Source organism: Melospiza georgiana, chromosome 1 (genome assembly GCF_028018845.1).
Source record: "Melospiza georgiana isolate bMelGeo1 chromosome 1, bMelGeo1.pri, whole genome shotgun sequence".
Classification (NCBI taxonomy): Eukaryota; Metazoa; Chordata; class Aves; order Passeriformes; family Passerellidae; genus Melospiza; species Melospiza georgiana.
The window spans coordinates 28,554,846-28,581,793 of record NC_080430.1 but is presented as its reverse complement, the minus strand read 5'-3'; positions in this window follow the sequence as shown (position 1 = coordinate 28,581,793).

The window sequence follows — 26,948 nt, the reverse complement described above, 5'->3', positions numbered from 1 at the left end:
CTCACACAGTCATGTTTACCAGCTTTCGCTTAAGGCTTCTTCTGACTTTTATTTTTACAAGTCTCTTCTTGTTTCTTTTGAGTCCTCGCTTGCTTTCAGCAATAGTTCCCTTTGTCTACCAAGATTGCCTCTCTGCATATAATGCAATTGCTATGGTTCCTCACCTCTTTGAACACTTACAAATTCATATGAATGGGCTCTCATCCTATCTCAGAGCAGGACATGAACAACCCCTCACCGTTCTCAGCATTCACCCTCACCTGCATAATTGTAATACACAAGCTCAGGAAAATTACGTAAGATCCACTCTAAGGAAGAGTATTTCAATCTATTGTGTCAGGCATCTGAAATATGATTTGGTCATGGTGACACCTTGCATGATTCCTTTCCCTAGGCCTGTCTTTAGTTTTTCTGAGTTTTCCCATTTCAAAATCAAGGAAGCATACTGAAAAAAATATATTTTCAAATCAACAGGACTATTACATGTTACAAATCATTTCTGCTCAGTTTATACAGGAGGATCCCATGGTTTCCGATTTTATATTCTGAACTCTAGGTCTCATAAGATTTTGTTACCAAAGTATATGCAGTTTTTCTGGAGATCAATATGAAATATGAGAATAGCCTCTAGGAATGACAAGGAAAGGTTAATAAGGGACAAGCCAGCAAAGCTTAACAAGAAAAACCATTATTTCTCTTTTATGATCAGTTTAAAAATGGTTTTTGTTTCTAATAGTCGCACGTAGCTCATTTCCTTCAATTAGCAATTGTAGAAACTTCAGCTGGAAATTTTAAGAAATCATATTCCAAAGCAATTTAATAATTGTTATTGCCACTTAGGTCTTTCATTTATGCAGTTATACAAATTCACCAAGCACAGTTTTGACCATATATCCTTTGATTGGTTGAAATCACTGTTAGAGGAACTAATTTATATGATGGTATCTGCTCCTCCTGTTATTCGTATTTTTAACCTGAAAAGAGCACAAGGTAACTTGTACAACATTTCACTGTTCCTGATTCCACATGGTTTGCTGACAACACTAAACTGAGAGGAGCTGTTGAATTCCTGGAAGGCAGGAAGATCCTGAAGGGAGATCGTGAATTAGAAAGATGGGCAATCTCCAACTGTACAAAGTTTAACAAGGGAAAAATTTGGATTCTGCACCTGGGACAGGGCAACCCTGGATGTACAGAGAGACTGGGCAATGAGATACTGGAAAGCAGTATCATGGAAGGAGACCTGGGTGTCCTGGTTGACAGAAAGTCAAGCCAGCAGAGCCCTGGCAGCCAGGAGGGCCACACCCCATCCTGGGGAGCATCAGGCACAGCATGGCCAGCTGGGCAAGGAAGGGGATTGTCCTGCTCTGCTCTGAGCTGGGACAGCCTCACCTCGAGTGCTGGGGGCAGTTTTGGGTGCCACAATGTAATAAAAACATTAAACTATTAGAGATTGTCCAAAGGAGGGCAATAATGATGGTGAAAGGCCTTGAGGAGTACCTGAGGTCACTTGGTCTGCTTAGCCTGGAGAAGAGGAGAAGGAGAGGAGACCTCACTGCTTTAGGAACTTCTTCATGATGGGAAGAGGGGCAGACACTGATCTCTTCACTCTCATGACCAGTGACAGGATTCAAGGAATAGGCATGAGGCTGAGACAGGAGAGGTTTAGGTTGGCCATTAGGAAAAATGTTTTTCACCCAAAGGGTGGTTGGGCACTGGCACAGGCTCCCCAGAGAAGTGGTCATAGCACCAATCCTGTCTAAATTCAAGAAGCTTTTGGACAACACTTTCAGGCACTCTTGGGGTGTCCTGTGCCAGTCCAGGAGTAGGACTTAATGATTCTGGTGGGTTCCTCCCAATTCAACACATTCTATGACAAGTTTCTATGACTCAAGTTTTTTCTCAACTCTTGGCTAAAGATGCAAATTGAGGACTGAGAATGAGCAAGGAATCAAGAATACAGACTAGGATATTTGCCAGTACTGGTCTCATTTATAAGACATGATTTTTGAAAAAAGTTTTCTACCTTAAATTTTCCTTCTCAGTTTTAAAGAGAAGAAATCACCTTTGCTTTTGGAGGTTGTCAACTCTTTCTGAATTCTGTGATATGAGACCATTTCTAGAGATACCTGACTTAATCTTTAAAGTCTGCTTCGTGTGACAAATTAAAATTAGATAAAGAAGATGAAGCTCAGTATTGCAGTTGCTGACGTATTTTTGTGAACACTTATTCTCACCATTTTCACTTGTCACAGGGAGTACAAAATCTAAAGTAGGGAGAGAGTATAATGAGAGAAAAGAGAAAAGCATACAGCCTTTGAATAGCACATTTTCAAGTAAATTAATTGAAAATAACAGATATTTCCTATAAACATTTTGTGCTCCTTTTATTTTAAGTGCTCTAAAATGACACATCTTGCCATGATGCAGCAAGATTCTTGCATTTGCAAGGATATTAATGCCAAGAAATATACTGTAGGTGTTTATTTCTGCTTCTAGCTTACATTTGGGAGCTAAGAACAAAAAGGCTTGGCTAGATCCATATTTCTCTGGAGTCTATAAATTTCAAGTTTTTCTGTGTCTGTAAGTAGTTTGAAAATCAAGATCCCTGAAACACCAGGCTGATAACTCTCTGTCCTCTTGTGTTTTGCTTTTAAGCCATACAACTAAAATATTGTGTTTCTACTTCAAACAGAAAATGCTTGCATGGGTAGCCAAGGTAATAACCTCCTGAATATTCCTGCCTGGTTTTGTACCTTCTGTAAGTGTTCTAACCCAGTATTTACTGGCAATAATGGTGGTTGTAATACTGGTTTATAATGGCAATAAGCACTATCCACAGTATGAGAGCTGATGAATAAATCTCAGTTACCACATAAAACTCAGGCCAAGGATTTTTTGTTCGTTGCACAAAGTAAATAATGTTTATTGCTGAAAAACTCCAACCTCAAGTCAAGTATGTTGTGTTCTCACATATTGCATTATAACTTGCAATATTAGACTATGCTCAGCACACTCATCTGATCACTGGAGGAAACTAGAGAGTTTGTGTTTGAATTAAGATGGTTGTCATGGAGGAATGTGAAGCAAGAATTTCAGTTTAAATGGTCTAAGATGGTGCATGATCCAACACTTTTCCTCCACAGAAAACAGATATCTTATCCTATTTCCACAACTGAACTATCAGAGACAGCAGTGCCCACTGGGACTCTGCCAGAGTAGAATTTTTTGGTATCCAGCTATCAGGAGAGAGGAGAAAGCAGAACTATTGGAATGGAAGGAGATGCTTAAGCATAAAAGCCACAGGGAACAATTCACACATTCAGAACACCCAAACAAGGAGTGGTCCTCAGGAAATGTAGTAAGTAATACAAGGGAATGGGCCTACCATTTTTGTTGTTTGATTTGGGACTTTTTTTTACATAAGAGGAGTAGTCCATTTTCCATATAAACAAGTAACCCTCAAGGTTTTTTTATTTTGTCCTGTGTTTCTTCATCATAATGCAGCTACCTTTAGCACCCCTGACCATGATCTCATGCATGATTTGTGCACAACAGGCAGCAGTGTTAGCAGGGAAAACAAGCAGGAGTCTACGTGGTCTATTTTTGTTTCTGAAATCTTTTATTTTCTGGAACAGCTACAAATCCTATTAAAATTATTTGGCTGCCTTTCACTCCCTATAATAATCTGACTGGCTAAAAGGTGACTTTGTGGTAGCTGCTACTTGTCTTCCAGACCATACTAGTAACAGTAATTAACACAGCAGGAAATACAAATATTTCTACAAGGCAAATAATAATTGCAAGGCAACTGCACTCTTTGACCAGAGTGAATAATGACTCCCAATACCTGTACAAGTTTTTGTTCTTCAGCACTGAAAAAGAGAATATGAGAAATGTCTTTTAAAGCCTATTAATTTCTGTTTAGCATCTGTTAGAGAACTGGATAATAATAAGAAACAGCTGAGGAGAACTAAGGAGAGATCAATATTTTCTTCCATGGATATTCTGTATTAATAGGGATGAGCTCTGATTGATTCATTTGTTGGGGAAATGAGATAAATACAACTTCAATGGGAAAAAAAAAAGGCTTAATGAGGGCTGAAGTCTATATGAAGGAAGAATGTGAGACTAATATCAAATCAAAAACCAATTCCCTAACAACTGCTCTGACTTTGTAGTCATAAAGTTTTGTGATAAAGTTTTGTGTGCACAAAGAAGTACAGTGGAAAGAAAATGGTTTCTTCCCTAAGGCAGACTCCCCAGTGTAAAATCATCGCATCAAAACATGATAATTGTGGGAGAATAAAAGGGGAATTTTTTGGCTGAAATAGTATGAGAGCATCATTTGTCCTTCTCCAGTTTGCAGCTGGAGTAAACAGCTTTATTCTTATTTCTTCTTGCTCATACAAGTGTTGCAGAGCTGATCACAAGAATACATGCTGCAGTCCTGGGACAATGCAAGCGCAACCAGTATCAGCAAGTCAATCTGGCACCTGATGCCCTCAGAATATTGTCCCTCCATTATGAAGGATACAAGGGACTCTACATCCTAACATTTGAATTTCCTATCCTGCCTGGAGAGTGTGGCATCATTAATCTCAACAATCTGGTAAACTCAGCTGAAGATACATCTGGTCATGACTTCTAGGTAAACCCTAGGAGGCCAATTCCCACCTTTGGCAGTGCAATTTATTTACACATAGATGATGAAAAATCAGCTCAAAAATTCCATAGAAGGCAATAAGTCATATAAACACATACAACAATCTGCCACAAATAAAAATACCCCAAGAAAAATCAATGAAATACATATTAAGCAGAAATTATCTGAAAAGCACAAGATTCAATCACTTAAGCTAAACTCTGTTCTCACATACCAGAATTTTTACCCTTATTTTGAGTGCCAGTCAGTAGAGATGGAGAGGATTACAAATATTTGTTCTGGTCTCAGAATTAAGGGCCATGTTTAGAAAGCTTAAGCTCTGAAAGTTTTGTTTCTGTCTGGTTTTAGACAAACATTCTGGATGGTTCACACATTGGCTACATTGCAACTGTCTCTGCAGCTTGGTGGGGAAAATGTAGGGGTTTAAGTTTTATCTTATTCACTGATTTTACAGGAGTCTTTTGGAGGCCAGATAATTCATCTGAGTGGGATGCTAAGTGCTAAAGCTACTAGGTGTCTTGTCTTGCTTCATCATGCTTTGGTTTCTTCATATTTCAGAGGAAAATATCTTGATATTTGGGGATATCCTGGGACATTTTCCCCTTATACAAGGAAGGAAGTTAAAATAACTGTTATTTCTAAAATATTCCCCTGAATAATACTAACTAAAAGCAGATATCTGAATATATGGAGAAGGATTAACAGAAAAAAAAAAAGAAGGGAGTATTGCTGCATTTGCCATTAAACATTAACAATGTCCCCAGTCATAAAACAAGAGAGAGACATATACAGTCCTTATTTCTCATCCTGGGAGACCATCAGCCACAGAATTCTCCCAGGCCTGTCCTCAGTAATGACCAATTTTTCATAGAGCTTCCATCTAGAAGAAGATTGGGTTATGTCCCAGGATAGAAGGAACCTCAAAACATAATTCAACCTTTCCTGAGAATTGGAGTTTAAATCAGAATCTAGCATCCTGTCCAAATGCACCTTGAAAATACCCAGGGAGGGAACTCTACTACCTCCCTGAGGAGGTTGCTCCAGCGTATGACTGTTCTTACTGTGAAAAATGTCTTGTGAAAATATCTTATGTCAGGATTAAATCCCTTCCAATGCAATTTGTACTCATTTCTCCTTGTCCTCTCCATGAGGCCTTTTTTATAAACTGCTCTGTATCTTCTAATGCCCATGCTGATATTTAGAACTATACAATTTAAAGCTCTGAAAAGTTAGATATTTTTGTTTGTGCTCAGATGAAATGCGACCTTTAAATAAAACATGTCTCCAAATCTTCCCAAAGCAGCAACAACAGGAACTCTAACCATTACAATCCACATTCCATGAATTACAAAATACTAATGGTAGAAAAAATCCAGCAAAGTCACATAAAATTTCAATTTAAGGCACTTTTTTACAGCACCTTCCTGTACATATCAATAATATAGTTTCTTTCTAAAGCATCAAGAAGATCTTTAGAGATTTGTCAAAGAAGTATGTGTGAATTCTGTTTTACTTTCTTTTCAAACCTTTCACTCTAAACACATAACCATGTTTAAAGGAAGAAAATGTAGGCAATGGAATCAGGCACAATGCAGCATAAGACTAAAATGTAAGAGGGCAAACAGAAGTACTTAAACCTTTCTTCTAGCACTTGGTAGATTACATAAACATAATTGCATGGAACAATTTTCATGTTATTTTAAATATTGAATACACGTCCCATAATACTTTTGTGTAAAATCCCTCCCTGCATGTATAGCAATTAATCTTATCACATTGCAGCTGGTGATGCACTGTTCCATGAGCACACTATGTTTTCAACTGGACAGTCCTTTTTTATTTTCTCTTTTTTTGGTCACATCACCATTGGAAAGAAGGTTTCCTGGAACTTATTTCATTTCACATCTGATAATACCAAGCCTTCATTCAATACATTACCATAAAATTAAGTATCAACTATCATATTTATATGAGGTCAGTGAACAAGTACAGGAGATGGAAAGCCTAAAGGATTCATTGTATCTTCTGCTACAAGGTTGTAAGAGAATTCTTGATGAGAATAAGGAAGCAATGAGGAGGAAATAACTCCATTTTTTGTGTGCAGCTATTTTTCATATAATGCCATTAATACTTAGGTAAATAATTTTGAAACTAACATGTCTTCTTCATAATCTGCCTTCTCACAAAAGAGCACAACATTAGCCTCTTTTTCTTCGGCTATAAGTCAGTCACTTTGAAATGAGGCACTGATGGATTTTATTTTTGAGGAATTTTCCTCTCTATTTCTGAATTACTACATTCTAATCAATATATACATTCACAACATGCTAATGTAATCAAACATTAGAAGTGGTCACTGCAAACACAGCATAGTATTTATGTCATGCATGTTTGAAAAAAAAAGAGGAAACCCACTTGTGAAAGAACTTGCAAAGGAGGAAAAATACTTGTGAAACCAGCGTAAAGCAGAAAGGCTGAGTATTATTTTCAGGAGTAAAAACCTCTTTGCAATACTAATAGATAATCTGTAAATATTTAATTTTGCTTCAAGGAAAGGAATTAGCAGAACAGTGCTCTTTGATCAATATTTGCAGCATTGAGTATAATTTCCAATGGGCTTGAATAACAAAATGCTATGTGTTGACTAAAATATGCTACACACCATTAAAGCTTAATATAAAGGGTCATGAAAAACTTACTTGATCAGGAGGAAGACAATAATCTGATCTTAGTCTGATCAATCATTTCTTGCATTGCAGTAGCACTTGTAGCCATTCTCTTCTGGAAGCTTTGCAAATCGTGGACAAATTCAGTCCCTGAAATCAGGAGGTTAAAGTTATTAAATAAATTAAGATGACTTTAAAGAAACAGGACAAATGGAAGTATGAGCAGTGAGAAGGTAAAAAGTCCAGAAAGGTTTGTGTTCATAGATTAATAAGGTGTTCAGTTCATCATTTTGAATAGGAATCATATTGCTTTCATCTTTCTAGCTTATAAAATGAATAAGAAAAAGTTATTGTAGCTTTTAACCCAATTTCATTTCATACTTTGCCATGGAAGCCAAAAAAGGAACAGTAAATGAGAACAGAAAAACCTCAAAAAGTCAGCACTGGTTGTGACATCCAGGAGCCATCCAAGCAGTTCAATGCTCTGTCAACATCAGGAAACCACCAAGCACCATTTGGGAAACATCAGCCTGTGTACTTAATTCTGGTCTTTTAAATTTCACATTCTTTCAGAAGCTGAAAGAAACCTGCCTTGAAACAAATATTGTTCCGATTTTTCATTCAAAATCCTTCCACACATTTGATTCCAAGAGAAAAGTACAAACAGGGAATTTCACCTCATATAGGTTTCTAGTGCTAAAATCTTTCAGAAATAAATTGTTGCAATCAACCTGCTCCTCAACTCACCACCCTTTCTGTTGCACCATGTTAAAAAGTCCAGCAATATGGACCTGCTCCAGGGCAATATGGACTCCGGATTCAGAGTATGGAATGACCATCTTTTTTCTCAAGGTTGAACATGGATGAAATCATCCCATGACAGAAGCACACAAACATTGGTCTCACTTGCAAAGGAAGAGACAGGGCAGGGACTTCCAGTGCAGGCAAGTTCTGTTCCCTCTAGACCCTCAATCTTCCAAGGCAGAGTTTATTTCCCAGAGTACATCCCCTGTGGCAGATGCTGGATCGTATCCTAACAAAGATAACTTCTGAATAAACACTTACATAAAGTGTATTTCACCTATCATTTCTAACCAGTAAAAGGTTTAGTCAAGTAGCACTGTATTTCACATTTAAGTTCACATATCCTTCAACTCCCGTGAGGTTTTTAAGTGATATATGTCAAAAACTGACTTTGAATTTCCAAGGAAAGCAAATAGACAAAACTATATATAATCTGACATAAATTGTCACTTATTCTTCAAGTATGAATCAGTAAAATAATTCCTAACATTTTCATAATTTCTTTTCAAATGTAGACCTCCTTTTTCTCTTGAAGTATTCTGAATTATCTTAGATTATCATACTTTTCTTATGATTGACCAAGAGTTATGTTAACACTTTATGATTGTTTTTAACAATCTGATCCTCCATTGTTACTAACTTTAATCAGGAATCACACATAATCCTAATAATCAATGAGGAATTTTAGAGATTAAATTTCAACAGAGCAACTGAAATAAGAATTCTGGCAGAACTCAGATGCACTGAGATCTTACTGATGCAGACAGATCTCAGCTCTGAAATGTCATTCACATTTACCCCAGAGACCTTGGCTCTGAATCTCCAAATAACTCCAGCATTACACAAGCTCTCATCTTCCTGCTGACAGGTTTCAGGATTTGATTTCAAGGGAGTATAAAATTCATCCTTCAGAAGTATTGGGTAAGATAAGAGTACCAACTTAACATGGTGGGGGAAAAACATAAAGCCCCACTGTCTATTCTCACAAATTAAGCACCAGCATGCAAACAATTAGGAAACAAACAGAAAGAGAATGCTTCCCCTATGCAGGCTAACTAAAGATTTCCAGACTATTTTTTTATTCAGTATACTGTCTGAGACCTCAGGATAAAACATTCCTCCTACTGACAATAGAGATGCCTCAGAGCCAGATTGGGAGTCTTTTCCATTTTTTATGTGAAGGACTTTATGAACCATGTTTCTTCCTATCCTCAGCTGCTATTCATCTTCTAATACGTAGTTACATTTGCAATTGCACACAAAAAGTAAAGTTCTTTTATGTTTCATTCTTTTCAGAGATCTTGGTTGTGTTATAACCACTATAACCTCAGTGGTCTCTTACACCCATCTATCACTGGTTACTATTAATCTTTACATTTTTGTGTGATTAAATTGGAACTTGACTCCTGTTCCCCTGAAGAGAAACATGGAAAAGTCACTTGTATATACTTTGCATGCAGACATAACTTTTTGTACTCTGAATTCCACGCCTATGTGTCCAATAGGTACACAAACACAAATAATATTCACAATACAATTCTTAATGGATTATGATGGATATTAAATTTAAAAATTACTCTTGATTATCAATTTCTATTGAACTGGCATAACAATTCTGCATGAGTTTTCACAGCATGGAAAAATACATCAAAAATAGAAGCAGAGGTATAGATAGGAAGAGATTGCTGGTTTCTGCTCAGTAAAGCATAAACTCTAGATATTTTATATTCATAAAGTGCTGTCATAGTCCTAAAGAACAGGGAAAAGAAAAAGAAAAGTCAAAAATAATATCTCTATGGCATCATTTCCCAGGGAGCCAGAAAGTACCTTCACTAAAAAAGGTTACAATTTTGTTTGGCAAGATGGATATTCACAACTTAACTCATTAACTGCTCTTTGGTAGAATGACTTAAATAAATCAAATAGGTTTTCTCGTTTCTCCTCTCCAAAGAACTTTATCCCAGATAATTATACATGAAGACAAAACAATATTTTACAGGAAGATTCAATATCTCCCAATTTCATGATCCAAAATTTGGAAAACGAAAATTAGTTTATTGGAAAGTATTAATTAGGATGGCAGGTGAGAATGCATGTAAACACACACATATCACCAATTATCTGGTATCGTATAAATTTTCTCCTAGGAGAAAAGACAATACACGCTTTCCAATAAAGACAGGCTTATCCACTGTGCAGAGTGATCATACTCCACGCCACTTACATGTCTACATGGTCATGGCTTTTTTGCTTGCTCCTGACCTATCAAATTTTTGGTAGTTGTCTGTCTTAATTCTGACCAGGTGATTTCAGGGAAAGACAATTTGCATAGGTTAAAAATTACACCTATGTCCCTTTCTAATTTTTAAATTGTTTTATATTCCTTATTCACTTTGTGTTTCCTTTACAAAAAGCATAAAATCAGCACAGCATTACTGTGATTCAGATTGAAATCCCTCCCCCCTCCAAAAAAAAAATTATTTGTGCATCTGAAAAATATTCCATCTGCTGATTTTTTTCTTCTGGTACGCAATTATCATCAGTAAGAAGCTGCAAATGCCATTTGATTATTGAATTGGATTTAGGTAAATCTTTCAGACTATAGGACAGCTGGTACATGCACTTAGTCTGAACACCTGTGATGGGCAAAAGAGTCTTAACTAGAGGAGTTTTTACTTAATTTATTCATTGCCAGTAACACCAACTTCTGATTAATAATTCAGGTACTGGGAAAAAAACTTCAACATAGAATTATGGAATACAATAAATATTTGGAGCTGGAAGTGTTAAGGTCACCTAGCCCTATCTCCAGCAGAGAGAAGGGTCATCTCTCATCAGGTTGCTCAGAGCCCTGTCCAATCTGACCTTAAATGTTTCCAGGCATGGATCATCTACCACCCCTCTGGACAACCTGTTCCAGTGTCTCATCACCCTCAGCATAAAGAAGTCCTCCCTTATATCCAGTCTAAATCTGCCCTCATTAGTTTAAAACCATTACCCCTTGCTCTATCACAGCAGACCTTGCTAGAGCTTGTTCAAACTTTTCTTAAATGACCTGTTTAAGTACTGAAAGGCTTCAATAAGGTCACCCCAGAACCTTTTGTTCCCCAAGCTGAACAACCCCAACTCTCTCAGCCTTTCTTCATAGGAGACCTCTTCCAGCCCCCCGATAATTACTGTGGTTCTCTGTTGGACCCATTCCAACACATCCATGTCTTTCCTGAGCTGCAGATCCCAGAACTGGAACACTACTCCTAGTGAAGTCACATCAAAACAGAGTAGAGGGAAAAAAATCACCTCCCTTGATCTGCTGGCTTTCAGTACAGCCCAGGAAAGGACTGGTCCTCTGGGCTTACTTACCTGTAAAAAACCTTATTAATGTTTTTTTGTATTCCTTGCCAAGTTCAGCTCCATCTGTGCCTTGGCCTTCCTGACCCCTTCTACACAACCAGGCAGTGTCCCTACACTCTCACAGGAGTTTGTCCAACATGTCAGTCTTGCTCTCCATTCCTGATTTCTTATTTCTGGGGATGGAGAGCTCTTGCACTCTGTGGAAAGCATCCTTAAAGACCTACAAGCTCTGGTGTGCTCCCTTATCCCTGGGGGCAGTTTCTCAGGGTGTTCCATTGACTGATTCCTTCAACAGAGGGGAGTTTGCTTTCTGTCTGCAGGATGTCAACAACTTCCCCTGGGGACAGTGGTCCTGCAAGGGCACTGCTTGTCACAGTGACAGGCATTAAGGCAGCCTGGGGGAGAAAAGTCATCAAAAATTTACTTAATCTAATTGAGCCTGGAAAAACAGTTTGAATATTGATTTCTAGCCCCTTGACCTTTTTGAAATAACATAATTGGCCCTGAGGAAGGAAAAGCTACACACTGCTGATGTAAATAAAAATATTTATTAGGTCTTGACAGAATATGTTCAATCTTTTCCTGGTTCTACAAATTAATTTTCATAGCAAGGAGTATACAGATTATCCTCAGAGTTATTAAGAAAACTTATAAAATGTATATTTGATTGAGGCAAGTGAAATATAAATATTTTTAAAACTCAAATTTTAATGTATGTTCAAGCCTACATATCTGAAATCTTTCTCAGATACTTCTACTAGAGAATATAAAATTTCTAAAACATTCTTAAAAGGTAATTCTAGACCTGCTATGTAAATTGAGGCAAAAAAAAAATCAAGTTGTTAATATTACTGAATGTAGTTTACCATTAGCAAAAATTAATAAGGGGTATATCTTATTTTGTCATGGTTGCACTATTAGATAATGCCCAAACAGCAGCAGTGTTCAGAAGAATTTATTCAATAATAATAAAGTTAAATATATCATCTTCCTTGCAGAAATAAAAATATTCTAATTCGTTGTTTATATTTGATAACTTCTGATCAAGTGTCAGTTAGTGGATTTCCTGCCTCCAGGCCAGGCATCTGTGTCATCACTCTGTTCTATCCCCTCAGAAGGCAGAGCCACAAGTGATCTGGACTTGTACCTTCCTTTAAATGCTGCTCATTTATTCCGGTTTCAGAATATCATTCAATAAAAGTCTAATCATAAACTTGCCATATAACAAGATTTCTCCAGAGAAACTACTTTAAACCAGCAGTTCTCTGATATATCAAATGATAGTCACATCATATTTTCTTTTCCCCATTCAGTCATTGAGATATTACTCTGAGAAAAGAAAATGTGATAAAGATTTGTTTATTTTAAGCTTTGTTACATCTGAAGAAAAGTAATTCATCCTCCAAAAAAAGCCATCTTGCTGCAACTAGAACATAAATAGCTTTATTTATGTGGAAAAAATATCACTTTACCTTACAATCATTCATATCGATAACATAATAATTACTGTACATTTCTCTTCAGTAGAGAACCAGCTAGAAGCAGATTCAGGCCTCAGAACCCAGACAAGAAAATGAATTACTTGAAGACTTAATCAGCACTTATACATGGCAGGAAGTGATGCTCATAAAGGCAGCACCAAGATATTGGCCGGTTGGCTACCATAGTGCCATAAATAATTAGGAAAATTTGCCCTGAGGAGGCAACAAAGGTATTTTATATAACCATTAAAGATTAGAGGACTGAAAATTATTCTTAGTAGTGCAGCTACACAGCTTTTACACCCTTGGGAAGTAGGTGGATACTACCACGGCTTTCCTAGATAATAATACCAAAAATACAGTTACAGTTCAGGGTATAAGCAGCAATAATTGCAGTCACCAAAAATCAATCCTGTTGTGGCAAGGGGCTTTGTTACAAGGAAGCGTTTAACTATTGATTGTACTGATCTCTCAAGGTATTTTGCTGGTTACTACATTAAAACAATAGGTGAATCATTATTCAAGGCCATATGTTTATTCTCAAGGGGAAAAAAGATCCAAGGCATTACTAGAGACTTTATTTACATTATTAGGCTCAAGACACATTTTCCCTTCCTTGTTGTATTTTCAGATGTCACTACTATAATTCAAGCAGTAACTCAATTATGTCTTAGCAAAACCCTCAGGGTTTATCCCACCCCAAAGATGATTGGACTTCTTTGTGGTAAAACACTGCCACCCAACAGCTAAACAAGACTTCAAGGTTTTCAGAGCCTGTTCCTTATCAAAATAGTTTCCAGGATTACACTTATCTGATAGGTGAAAGCAGCACTATTGCCTAGACCTCTCCATCAGGTGTCAGACAAAGAGAAGTCAGCACAAGCCCCACCTGAGGGGATACAAACATCAGAACATCCAGTGCCAACTCAGTGCAGCAAACAGCCTGGCCACTGACAGCCTTACAGACATCTGCTTTTCCCCTGGGACACAACAGATCAGCTGCTCTCAGATTTAAGAAAATGTACAATTCCTATCCACTTCTTCCAATGGAAAAAAGAAATAGAGTCATGAAGATTTCCAGTCACTATTCCAGGCATGTTCAGATGTTAATGAGACCATGGCCCAAATTCTGTCATATATATGTACATCCATCTCAGCATGAACATTGTACCTGCTTTTGACAGCAAAAAGAGTTTATTTTCATGAAGTTTAGGAAATTACTTATTATTAGACAAATTTTGCTCTGAGTCTACAGTGCTAACAGATGGATAATTGTTTACAAATGGTTTATAAATAGTCAGAAAGAAAGCTTTGAATATTTCACTGCTTTGCAAGGCACTTCCTATAGGTACACCATAATAGTGTGAAGAGATTAATCTAAATTGTATGGTAGGTGACTAATTTCAGATTCAGAATGGGGAAGAGGGGGAGCAAAGGCCTTTTTGACTGCCCACAAATGGAAATGCTACACAAGGCAAATGAATGAAGGGAACAGCTCAGCTCCCTTTCTAAAATAGAGTCTGCAGGCTCAAACAGAGCAAAGAATGGAATCACATTCTGGGTAATCTCAGAATTTTAAAATGTGTGAAGGGATTTGGAGCTGGAAAAAGCTGCACATAAAGCTGAAAGAGCTTTGTTAGCTGCTATTATTGTACATTCAGCAATAAGGGGTGGGGGCCAAATTCACTGCCATTTATTAGTAGATGGAAATTAAATTTTAAGAATCATTGGGATCTATTCAATGTAAAATTCAATCCAAAGTATTTTGGGATATTTATACCATAAGAAGTTTTTCAAAACATTTCTCATTTCCTAGTTACTAGAACTAATATTAGCTGCACATGAATATCAAATGTAATTCCATTTCAAGTATTTTTTTTCTTAATACAATATCCCAAATTCAATCTGCCCTATAAATGGTTCTGTTAAAGGCAGTTGTTTCAAATACCAGCATACCAAACCACATCTCTATTGCAGAGGAGACAGAAAAGAAGTATGAAGAGAGAATTTATAAGTTCCAAATATAGATTGGCTATTCCCTCCTCATTCTTCCATTGTATGCTATTCATTTAAATATCTGCTTCATAATTCTATCCTCAGTATCCTCCCCACAAGTATTTTTATACAAATTGAGAATAAAAGTGCTTAGGATTACATTTGTCTATTCAAATTCAGACAGCATTTAAAAGTTAGCACCACTTAGTTCACATTATATGAGCCAGATTTTATTGCAGTTTTAAAATGCTACATAAGGAATACAGTTGCACTATAGAGAGAAACTGAAAAATATCTGCCAGAGGTACAAATGGTGACAGGTTTTTTAGCTATAGCACCTGTGTGTCTCCAGTACTGGTCTACCTGTCATGTGTGTTGGAGGAGAATGGTGTATATTAGAGTGAGAAAGGAGTCTTCCCTAATCTGGCTTTTCTAGAGATGTCACATGAGTGCAGAAACTTAGAGCAGCACAGATACTGATCTGTCAGTGAATGCACCCCATTTGAAACCAGTATATCCACAAGGAGACCTATTATAACAGGACCCTGTTTAGTCCCTTGGTTTTTTGACTTAATGGAATATCAGAGCAGCAACTAAAAGAGACATTTCTCAGAGAATCTGTTAAATCTTTTCTATAGGTGTACTATAGAGTCGAAGAACTTTCCTAATAAGGGAAGAGGTAAAATTAAAAAGGAATGAAAACTTGCCTGTGAGCAAGTGACACTAAGAAAACACAGTGATTTTTTCTTTTTTAAATCATCCTATATATTGCAGTAATGAGAAAGGATCCTTGCCATTGAGAGGCACTAAAAATGCTTCATCTGGACTTCTTTTCAGTAAACCTTTGGCTTTCACATCATTGCCTTACATCTGTGATTTCCCAATCATTCTACTATTGCCAACCTATTGTACACATTTCAGGATGCCAGCCAAATTCTGATAATGGCATCATTAAGAGAGTGATATTGCAACGGTAAGTGGTGTATTACTTTGCTCATTTTGGCAATCATGATGTCAGTAATATCCTGTTCCTTAGGAGGCCTAATTAAATTCTTTCATTGAAATAATCAACATTCGTGTTCCCAACCACTTTGCAACTACAGTAATTCTTTGTCTGCCAGCTGTGAGAATTTCCTATCCTACCCTCTCACATCAGTAAACCAAAGGGAAAAAGTTCATTCCACACTTACATAATATAGTCATGATTGAGGTAGTAACAGACATATTTCGCTTGTAATAATAAAGCTTAAGTTGTAAACTAAGCTTTCTACCCAAAAAAATAATGTATCAAATTCAGCCCTAACAAAATATTTTCAGGAACCACTACCTTTTAATTAATAGATCAAACAGCTAATCCAGTCACTGATGCAGGGAGAATATGACCAGACTTCATTAGGATCTAAAGCAACCAAAACCAGCAAACAGTAGAATTTAATTGTATCAAAAGTCATTTGCAGAAGATTTACTGCGAGTAGGACTCTGGATCACGAATTCTAAAATATGAAACTAGCCTTGAACCACGTCAGAAAAAATATATTAAAAACAAAGACATACTATCTGGAAAATAAACTAGAGGGAAAGGTACTGCTGTGCACTTTTGACTCTCTTTCTACCCGTGTTACTTGGCATAATGGCTTGAATCTAGAGCTAACAATTATTTCCTCCATAAGGCAGAGCCTCATGTCTGAACTTTAGTCTGAATCCACTGCCAAGGAGAGCCATCAGCTCACTGTAGAAATCCAGAGAAATTCTGTCTAAGCAGAACTCAAGATGCCAAAATAATACCATGTAAGAAATGTGAACAAGGAATATGAGCACCGTTATGTGCCTGGGATCCACAGCTTAAAATCCTTTTCTGAAATAAAAGGACCTATTCAAAAGATCCTTTTAAAGAGAGATTCATGCTCTTCTTTGTACACAGCTGAGAGAGGATATATATGTCTCCTTCTTCAAAGCCCCACACAAGAAAGGTTTGAAGCCCCACTGAAGGATAATTGAAGACACCTTGAATCCCATCAACTTAACATTTCAGTACTGTGGAGAAAAGAATGCAGGATTCTACATGCAGGAAAAAACCCAGAAGAATCATAAAAATTTTAAATTATAAAGACCTTTGGATGTAGTGTAGTTCAACCTCTTGTTCAAAAAAACCTAATATAATTTCTGAGAAACTTAATCTAACTTCATATTCACTCAGGGCTTTGCCCAGACTAGTTTTAAAGATGTCCAGGGCTGGAGATTCCACAGCCTATTGTACTGCTTGATCATCCACAGTGAGCAGACTTTTCTTTATGTCCAGTTTTGTAGTAGTGTTTCTTGTGCCTTCATCACAGACCTCTGAGAAGAGTCTAATTTTATCTAGTCTATAACTATTCATTAGGTATTGGAAGACTCAATTTGAAGAGCTTAAGTCTATGTGTCCTATTTAGAAGAGTATTCAAATGCTGAGCTCAACATTATTTTGGATGCACAGGGAAGGAGAAATGCGCAGCTCAACACAGGTCAAAGCTGGTCAAAATTTTTCCACGCACTATAAAGGATATTTTTTTAAAGTTTTTACTTCCCTTTGATTCACAAAGTGGTAATAATATATTTGTTTCTTTTTGTAGGGTTACGCACCAATAGGAAGGCATTTCATAAATAGCTAATTGGAGAATGTCATATTTGTAACTGGAACAGTCTGAGCTGGATTTGCTGACAACAAGATAAATCATGCCAAAGCTGGGAAACTTGGAATAATATTGCTGGCATGCACAAGTAATAAAAATTTTAAATTTAGTTTTCACATTTCAGAGTATCTAAAATTACTAGTCCATGGGATTCACTAGCAAAAAAATTCATGAAGCAAGTAAAACCATTCAACATTTTGCATATTTGGAAAGGCTGTGTAACATTCAGCTGCTGTTAGCAGTTCTAAATCCCGTAAATTGCAGGCTTTAGAGTAGGCCAGTTAATTGAAAGATGGAAACAACTTCAGCAATTTCTTCAATTTCAGAAAGATGATTCGGTACAGGAACCATTTTTTTCTGGTTATTCCACGTTACCTGAGAAATTACCTGTGTAGATATATTTGACTGTAAAACAGTTTAGTAATTAAGCCTTGAAGAAAATCTTAAGGTCTAAATGTGATGTTTTTATAAGCTGATAGTGAAATTCTACAAATTCTTCATGGAGCCACTGTGTTCAACACATCAGCTCTTTGTGACAGATTGCATGATGGTACAAACTACATCTGAAGTTAAAGGCTTCCTCTTGAGTCAAACCTGTCCTAGTTTAATTAAAGGTGTGATTTCAACTCCACAAGACCAGAAGTGTGACATCTTTGCCTTCTCTAATTTAATTCACACTTCACTGGCATCTTTTAGGTAATTTTCGTCTCAGGTTAAATTGATATACATCAAGATTGTACTGAGTGCAACCCCATGGATGGACTAACTCAAATTTTAACCATCTGAAACTACACTGGTAAAGACTCAGTGTGTTACACACTAACAAGGCTGGTAGCTGGAGGAAAAAAAAGAAAGACACTCTGGCCCTTACATTACAGAGCCAACTGTGAAATTCTGTACATCTAAAAAAGAGGTTGGGGAGAAGACAGCAAAAAACCAGATCAGCATTGCCTAAATAGCATAACAAAGATTTCCAGCTTGTACCATCTGAACCTTGTTTTCACCGAACTCTTTGAACAGACTTTCACTGTTCTATTTTTCATTCTACAGGCTGTGTCAAATATTAAACATATTAATCCACCTACTCTTTGGTATTACACAGTTTTCATAGCTAAAGTGCTTAATTAAGTTTTGATTTGCAGTTTCTAATTAGTAGCAGAGGCAACAAGATGTAGTAACAAGCTGTAGTACAGAACTACCAGATTTAAGGAGGCAAGAGGCATAATAATTTAAATTACTCATACATATTTTTGGATCCTAGAAACATAATCACTTAAGAAAAAGATATGACCATATTCTAAGCAAATTGCCTAAAAGAAAAATATTATAATGCAACAGAAGTTTTAAAAATTAAGCTTAAAAATTCTTGCTTAAAAATCCAGATTTTTAAATAATTTTTAAAATCTGTAGTACAAAAATCCTGAGAAAACAAGCATAATTTCTTCAAGTGTTTTGTTCTATCTTGTAGCAAGGTTGGGATGAGCAGATAGATTTTTGCACTACACATTGAGAGTATTAACTAAATAGAAGATTTTTGAGACATTACAGGTCTGTGCACACCGTTATTATAAGAATTTTTTCAACTTCCATACCAAGGATCAAGGAGTCCAGGGTGTGGCCTGAGATCATCTCAAACACTGAGGAATGAGGATAGGAATAATTTTCTTTGTTCTATTCTCCAGTTACTGGAGTGGGATCAAATCCTCACTTACAAAGATTTTCATTCATTGTAATATATTTTTGTTATTACTACTTATTTCAATAGTCTTGTTCAGTTCCTGCTTGAACTGCTAAATCCATTGATTTAAGGAGTCAACACTGCCAGTGCAAGAGTTACTTTTCATCTGTGTCATAAGAAAAGATAAAAGAGACAATCTGAATTACAAAATTCTTCAACTATTGACTTCACTTCTATTTGCAGCTAAGTAAGCATAACCAGATTTCAAACTGCCTTGGGGTTAAAGTGTTTCTCCCTGTACCACTTCTTGTCACCTCTATCTGACCTCTCCACAGTCCCTCAATATCTTTTCTGAGACTGAGTGAGAATCTCAATTTCATTGCTGAGATCAGACTGTTGATTTATTGGTATAGCAGCACTACAATGTATTCCCCATCCAATACTTTATTACCAGAACATCTTGTTTTGATTTTGTACAACTGCTGCTCATTAAAGCAGACTCTTCATCCAGTTATACTCCAAAAGAGGCAAGCCTATTTCCTGAGTTATTACAGGTAATTTGGAATCCTGGATGGCAACTAAAAGGTCCATATAACAGTTCTGGATACATTTAAATACATTTCTCTACTCTAGAACTACAGGAAATAAATATTGCTTTCAGATGTCCTACAGGCCATAAATATCAAGCCAAATATGTCATCCAGAAAACAATTCAAAGCATCAAGAAAATATAAGAGATGGATTTACTGGGACTGAAGTGCTCTGACCTATCCACTAGGACAAAAAATTATATGAACTTTTCCTTTCAAAGAATTTAGTTCATGCAGAGATGAAGCCACATTGAGAAAAAAACAACAGTTTTATTTCAGGTCTTGATGAGTAGAAGAATGCTTAGCCAGGTTGCAGAAACTGGAAAAGTAGGCAGCTGAAGCTTGGTGTAGCACAGCCACCAAGGTGTCATCTCATTTCAGCCAGTGTTAGCAATGGATTTGGATTTTATAGTTGCGTATTTAATATTCTGACATGACCCATGGATCTGTGAGCTGTGGGCTTTCTAGAGTTTTGAATCTCCAAGTCAGAAAGGATGTAGAAAAACTTGAAGAGATCAAAAAGCTGCCAAAATTGCCTGTTCAAGAGTTTTTGGAGGTGGGAGAGAGGCAGCTGAGGGCAATCTGACTGTGATGTAGGTGGGAAGCAGATGAGTACTTCCAACAACCTGAAAGCAAACTGTTCTGGGTGGTACCAAACAGAGAGAATGTTTGCAAACCACAGCATGGGAAATTCAGATTGGACATAAGGAAGGATTTTCATTGGAAGCATGACACCCTAGGGAATGGTGTCTATACATCTTGTGAAACATCTGTTCTTGGAGGCTTGGAAAATTCAGCTCAACAAAGCTGATATGGTTGAGATATGTCCCTGTGCATAGCAGGGGGTTTGAACTCTGTATCTTTAGAAGTCCCTTCCAACATTTCTGTGTTTCTATGGATCCAAATATGTTTTTTTCCTCACTCAGAAAAAATTCCTAAATTTATTCTTTCCTGTCCTTACTCATTTAGAAACACCTTTCTTACGGAGTCCAAATTGAAGCCAATAATCTTTGCAATGCAAGAAAAGGGACTGAAATGTCTTCCCACAGTCCTCTGCAGTACTGCACAATTTCTGCAGACAAAACCCATACAAGTTAACATTTCCTTATTGGCTCAGACACCAGCAATGGCATTACTGTAGCAAGAGAAGAGCTCAGGCACACTTTGCAGCCACCTCTGTGAAGATTAACTATATTCTCAACAGAACCTAATACAACTAGGTTAAAGTAGACAGGATTTGTCTACAGCAAGTTGGAAATAATTCCTTCCAGCAAGTTTGAAATAGGTGCACTCACTGTTAAATGAGGTAATGTGACAGTAAATATCCTGCTTCAGACATGAATGCAGCTCCCTGGGCAGTACATTTCTCATAACATTCTCTGGTTAGAATTAACTGCTTTTAGATTCTGTCAAAAGTGGCTCAACTATAGTTACCAAAGCTTTTCATCCTTCACCTACTTTCATACATTTGACATCACATTATGTTAATGCCTCTTACAAGCAAGCTTATTCCTGAATTCCTGAATTATTTTCAAACAGAAAGACTTGTCCATTTACCCCCAAGGCCACCATGTTCATCAGAGGAAGAAGCACATCATAGGGATGTCACAGTGCTCCCATGCAGTTTACTGTCAGAATGCAGGCAGGAGTCTGGTGTCAATCTGTGCTACACTGAGAAATCCTTGAGAAAACACTGGCTTTCTCACTATTGTGAACCCATTTCTGTCATTATTTTTTAATTTTATCACTCATACTAATTCTGGTGAGGGCATTTGGGACTCACAGAGTGGGGGAAGATGATGTGCTATTAGAAAAATGAGTGCTGCCCTGCCATATTAGCGCACCTGAAAGAAGTAACACTAACATGCAGAGCAATCAGAAACAGACTGTGCCAGTGATGAGCTCCATCTGAATGCTTTGTGGTTACTCAGCAACCGAATTACTGAGAATTCTCTGCCCAGAATAATGACCCAATTCCTCATAATATCATTATATGAATGTTCAGCTCTCCCTTTGCTGTCTCAGGCAAGATGCCACAAAAAGGGAAATAAATAAAAGATTATGTAACCAGGTAACTATGTAATACTGCATTGCCATTGCTAACAGACCAAATGCTTCATGCAGAATTACAAGGCTTCAGGACTCAGGCTTGTCAGGCTTGCTCTGCCTGAACTTCTCCTGACCTGCCTCTGGTTTTGTTTTACTTAGTTTAGATGTGACAGCAATAATTTCTTGTATTGACCACAAGTCTACGGCTGATTTATTTTACTTTTGTTTATCTTTGTATAGTGCAACTTTATATCCTTTCATTTACAAATCAATAACAAGCAGTTATCCTATGGAAAATGGAATATTTACAACTCTAACATGTGTTGAAGAGAAGATGCAGTGAAGAGAGCCACAAGCAGAGGATGCTGAAGGAGAGGGCACAGGCTGGCACTGTAAGTCCCTTGACTATAAAGAACTTATCCACAGTCAGTTAAAGACATGTAGACCTGGAGCTGGACAGAAATCATTTTAGGGAATAAAAAAAACAAGAGTCTAAGATAAGGAAAATCACCATATATTGTAAATTTAGGTTTAATGGAGAACTACATACCAATGAAAAAAGAGAGGCACAAAAATATGTCAGAAAATGTATAAAAATCACTCCTGATCAATCTTAGAACAAGCAAGAAGAGACTATCTACACAACATATTCCTCACACCATGTCAAGATGTTGATAGTTCACTATAATACCACACCAACAGCATCAGCAGGAAACCATCAAGCTCAACAGCCAGACCATCAGTAGAGACATGAAGCTAACACATGAAATGGGGTAGGAAAGAGGAATTGTACATGTAACAAGTTTACCTGTGTTATTGGTATGATTTTCTTTTTCTGTTAGAACTACTCATAGAATTTCTTGAATTAGGTAGTTAAATTTTCACTCATGGTAACAATAAATTCTTATGCATTAATTTTATATAAGACTATATATGGAGACTATATATGGTTTGTTTCTACTGTGCCTATAAACAAAAATTTGAGTGTAGAAATGAGCAAAAAAAACCAGTTCTCTATGTGCTAAAAATGAAAAAAACCCCACCTCTCAGAAGTAGGAGTAGTCTAATTTCCATCAGCAATTGAATATACACAGATTACCACAGCCAGCTAATTTAAAACACAGATGATATTAGTGCTCACTATTAGGATGAACTATGATAGCAGCTCTTAAAATGTAGCATGATACAGACAGAAAGGCAGGTCAGAAAGTTCTGTTTACATTTTGATAGAACCCAACAACTTGGAAGGATTCAGTGATATCAAAGCATGTTATATTCAAGTCTGGCTACTAAAATAATTGTATGTTGCACATAATTAACTTCTAATATTCATTGCCATGATAGATGTAGGATCACTTAATAAGATTCTAAGAAAGTGCTGGAGGTTTAAAACAATAAGCACATCTTAGGAAGGATAAAAAGGACTGAAAACAAAGATTGTATTCCTCCTGCCAAATAGCAGATTCTCATCTGAAACACAGTGGCACAGAGCCACTTCCATCAGGGGGTGATCTGTTACAGGCACAGCAACTCACATGTTGCAGGGCACAACATGATTTAAGGACAATCCCCATTTCTGTTGTTCTCTACTTTTACTTGTTTCCTTGCTTGATCCTCTTTGTTCAAGACACTACTCTAAACTACACAGAAAACTTGTCTGATTCCATAGAACAATGAGTAAACATCCAAACACTATCCTGAAGAAGAATTTGGTTCTGATTTTTAAAACCACTGTAGATCAGTGACACCCATTACATATGTCCTTGCACTACAAAAACACTCACTCCTCTTCTCAAATTTGATTTACCACATAACTCATTGTACTTTTTGTATTGAAAAACTGCCTCAGGAAAAATAATAATTTAGCTCATAACCATTGACAGAAAAAAGGCATTTAAAGAAGGTGCTGAAAAGAGAGACACTTAGATAATCTTTACTTGAGCCATAAATACATTTTCTGTAGTTTTATGTTTAATGAATTTAGGATTACCTTATTAAGAAAATAGTTTCCTTCATGTAATTATTACTACACAGTTACCTAGATGTCCTAAATTCTTTTAGTGTTCATTCAAACTACACCTGATAACAAGGAGAGTAACACACAAAGGTAAGATGCCTTTCTGATATCAGTTAGAAGAACCAGTTTTTATATAGCAAGCTGTAAATGACAGAAATAAGATTTTTATATAAATCTGCTAATGCACAGAGCTCAGGCTGTCAGTCAGTGAGAAAAAATTATCCATATCCTGTAATTAAACCAGATTTACGATATATAAATTGTGGTCAAAAGTACAGTATGATGTCTGTCCTTAGCTATATAACAGTGTTTTCTGGTAAAACATTGGATATTAACCAAGCAGAAGGTGTCCTTCAGCATAGGGGGGACAAGAATTTCATTTTCATAACATTTCTCTGGGCCAAACATGTTTCAAGTTTCAGAAGTCAGCTACCTGGTTTTCCAGATATAGATTTTCCACTTGTGTTATTTCTATGCCAGAAATTCAGGTCCAGAGATAATCCAATACTACTTCTGAAATAAAGGGAATGGAGATGTCAAATTTCTGAAGATGGATTTGATAGATCTGAAAAAAAGAAAGAATGTTTCCACTACTTGCTACACAGTTTCACAAAAGAATAATAAATGGAGCACACACAGAACCCTAGAAAAACACAGTAGTTTGTCATAATGCTCTTTCAATAATGGGTGAATATTTTTGCCTTTAAGTTGCCAACTCCTCCTTGCTGACTGTAAAAGTAAAGCTTTCTGTAACCTCTTGGTCTAATTTGATTACAGCTCAAAGACAGGCACTTGAGCAAGCACTTGGTAACCTAAAATGCTGTTTGTGTACTCAGGAGAGCAGCTCAGGAAAATTGAACTTGTTTAGACATTGAAGACACCTTGGGAATGCAGTTTCAGGCTTTTACAGATCATCAATAGGAGAAAATGGTCTTTCATCAAGGTAAGAGTAAGATTGCTTGTCTGTCATTTTGCAAGAGTGTATTTGTTCAAGCACTTTGGCAGCAAGGTGGGGATAGTGTTGCTGGCATTCCCCTGAAGCTCATGTTTGTCCTCCCTCAGCCACCACAGCTACCTCCTCTGCCGCCTTCTGCATTTTCCACTGCTTACTCAAATCTATTTATAACAGAACAAGGCATATGATTTTGTATTGAATCTTAAGATAAGCCAGTTTTGTGCCCAAATAACATTAATAATAACACAATCCCGAGTTAAAGCCATCATCTTCTATTTATTCACAACCTCAAATTCGCACAGGGGTGTTGAATTCATCCCCAGCTGTTGACAGAACTGGCAACTAAGTCAATTAAGGTTTTCTACACAGAAAAGAAGGCAGAATCTGATGCTTAGCTTTCCAAGCTGCATTTCTAAAACTCTGCCTTCCCTCCACAAAGGAGCAATTTGAGTAAGTGGTTTCTCTGTAGGCAGTCTTCAATAGCCTTGTCAGGAAGCAAAAACAAAACAAACAAATGAAGCAAACAATACAATGAGAAATAATGGCTAATAAACAGGGAAGTGCAGCAATCTAATCATATTATGATTTTCTATTTTTATACACTTGGGACCAAATCCAGAAGTGATGTGAATCATTCAAGACTGAAATTGGTCCTAATTCTTGCTGTCTAAAGAATCAGTGAATCAGAGTCAACTGGAACAGGTGGGGGAATCTATCTAGAAGAATGTTCATCTCCCAGCCCTTATTTTTATATAGTTGGGTTTCCAATATACAAATTCTAAAACTTTTTTAAAAAATTCTAAATGTGCACATAGATAGATACGTATATATATATATAGGTTCATATGAACATATATATACACATACACACACAATGCAATGCATTTGTTTCAAAAGCCAGGTTATTGTTTTACTGTCCCTAATCACTGGAATACCTAATACACACAATCAGTATATAGTCAAGGAAGAAATAAGTGATGTTGAGCAGTTAGCACAGAAACAGTGACATTGGCTTTTGCAATGCACCCAGGTTTTACTGAGAAAAACAGCAGAATTAAGGTGCTCCCCACACTTTGTTCGGCCTGCACGTAAATGATTTGCCAGCTGTGGGTTCAGCTGTTGTAATATAACCAGATTTAGATTACTGAGGCTTTGTTCATAGAATTGTCTAGAAGATAAACAATGTGGCATTCCCTGCATTTTCCTTATCAACAAGATGAAGAGTTTTATATCTTCTGTTTCCATAATTGTGAACAATCAACTTACTTCAGCAGACACATGGAGAAATACTGCAGAGAGCAGAGATGTGCACCACCAACAACTTTCTGGGTGTGCACATCAGCATCAGTTCTGGGGTCAAATTCTGCCAGTGCAGTTCTGCTTGTATGCCATTACTGCTTTGCCTCCCTTTCTTATTTCATTCTTGTGACATACTGGGCAATATTTTGTTAAAGGGGTTTTTTGTTATTATTTTGATTTATTTTATACTTCTCTTTCCTACCTCCTTAATAAAAAACAAAATATTTAAGCAATAAGAATATTGTATTCTTCTTCATTGTAACTCTAATGGCTGTTGGCAATTCTTTGTTTGATGAAGATTTGCCAAGCATTAGATAAATTTGGCCCCGCTAACGAATAAAATGTTTCTCTTCTTTTTTCCTAATTGGCATCTATCCTGCAAAGAAAAACTGAGCTGGGTGTAGGTAATGCTGAGAGAATAAAGACTTCTTTTGTACCTTTTGTTTCCTGCTTTGCTATGAATCTTTCCCATTTCATGTGGCTATTAGGTGGATTTGGTGCTCTGAACAGTAACCACAATCCCCTCCAAACTGGACAAACTCTTAAATTTTTGTCATGACCCAATACACAGTATCCTGTCGCAGAATTAATTTAGACTTTGTAGGAAAATAGGCCATGATTAGATGATGCTCTTGAAAATACAGCTAGACTTAACAGAAATTAAATGATGAATAATAGGGCCAAACCATGGATTTCTTCCTGTAGAAACAGAAAAAAATATGGGAATA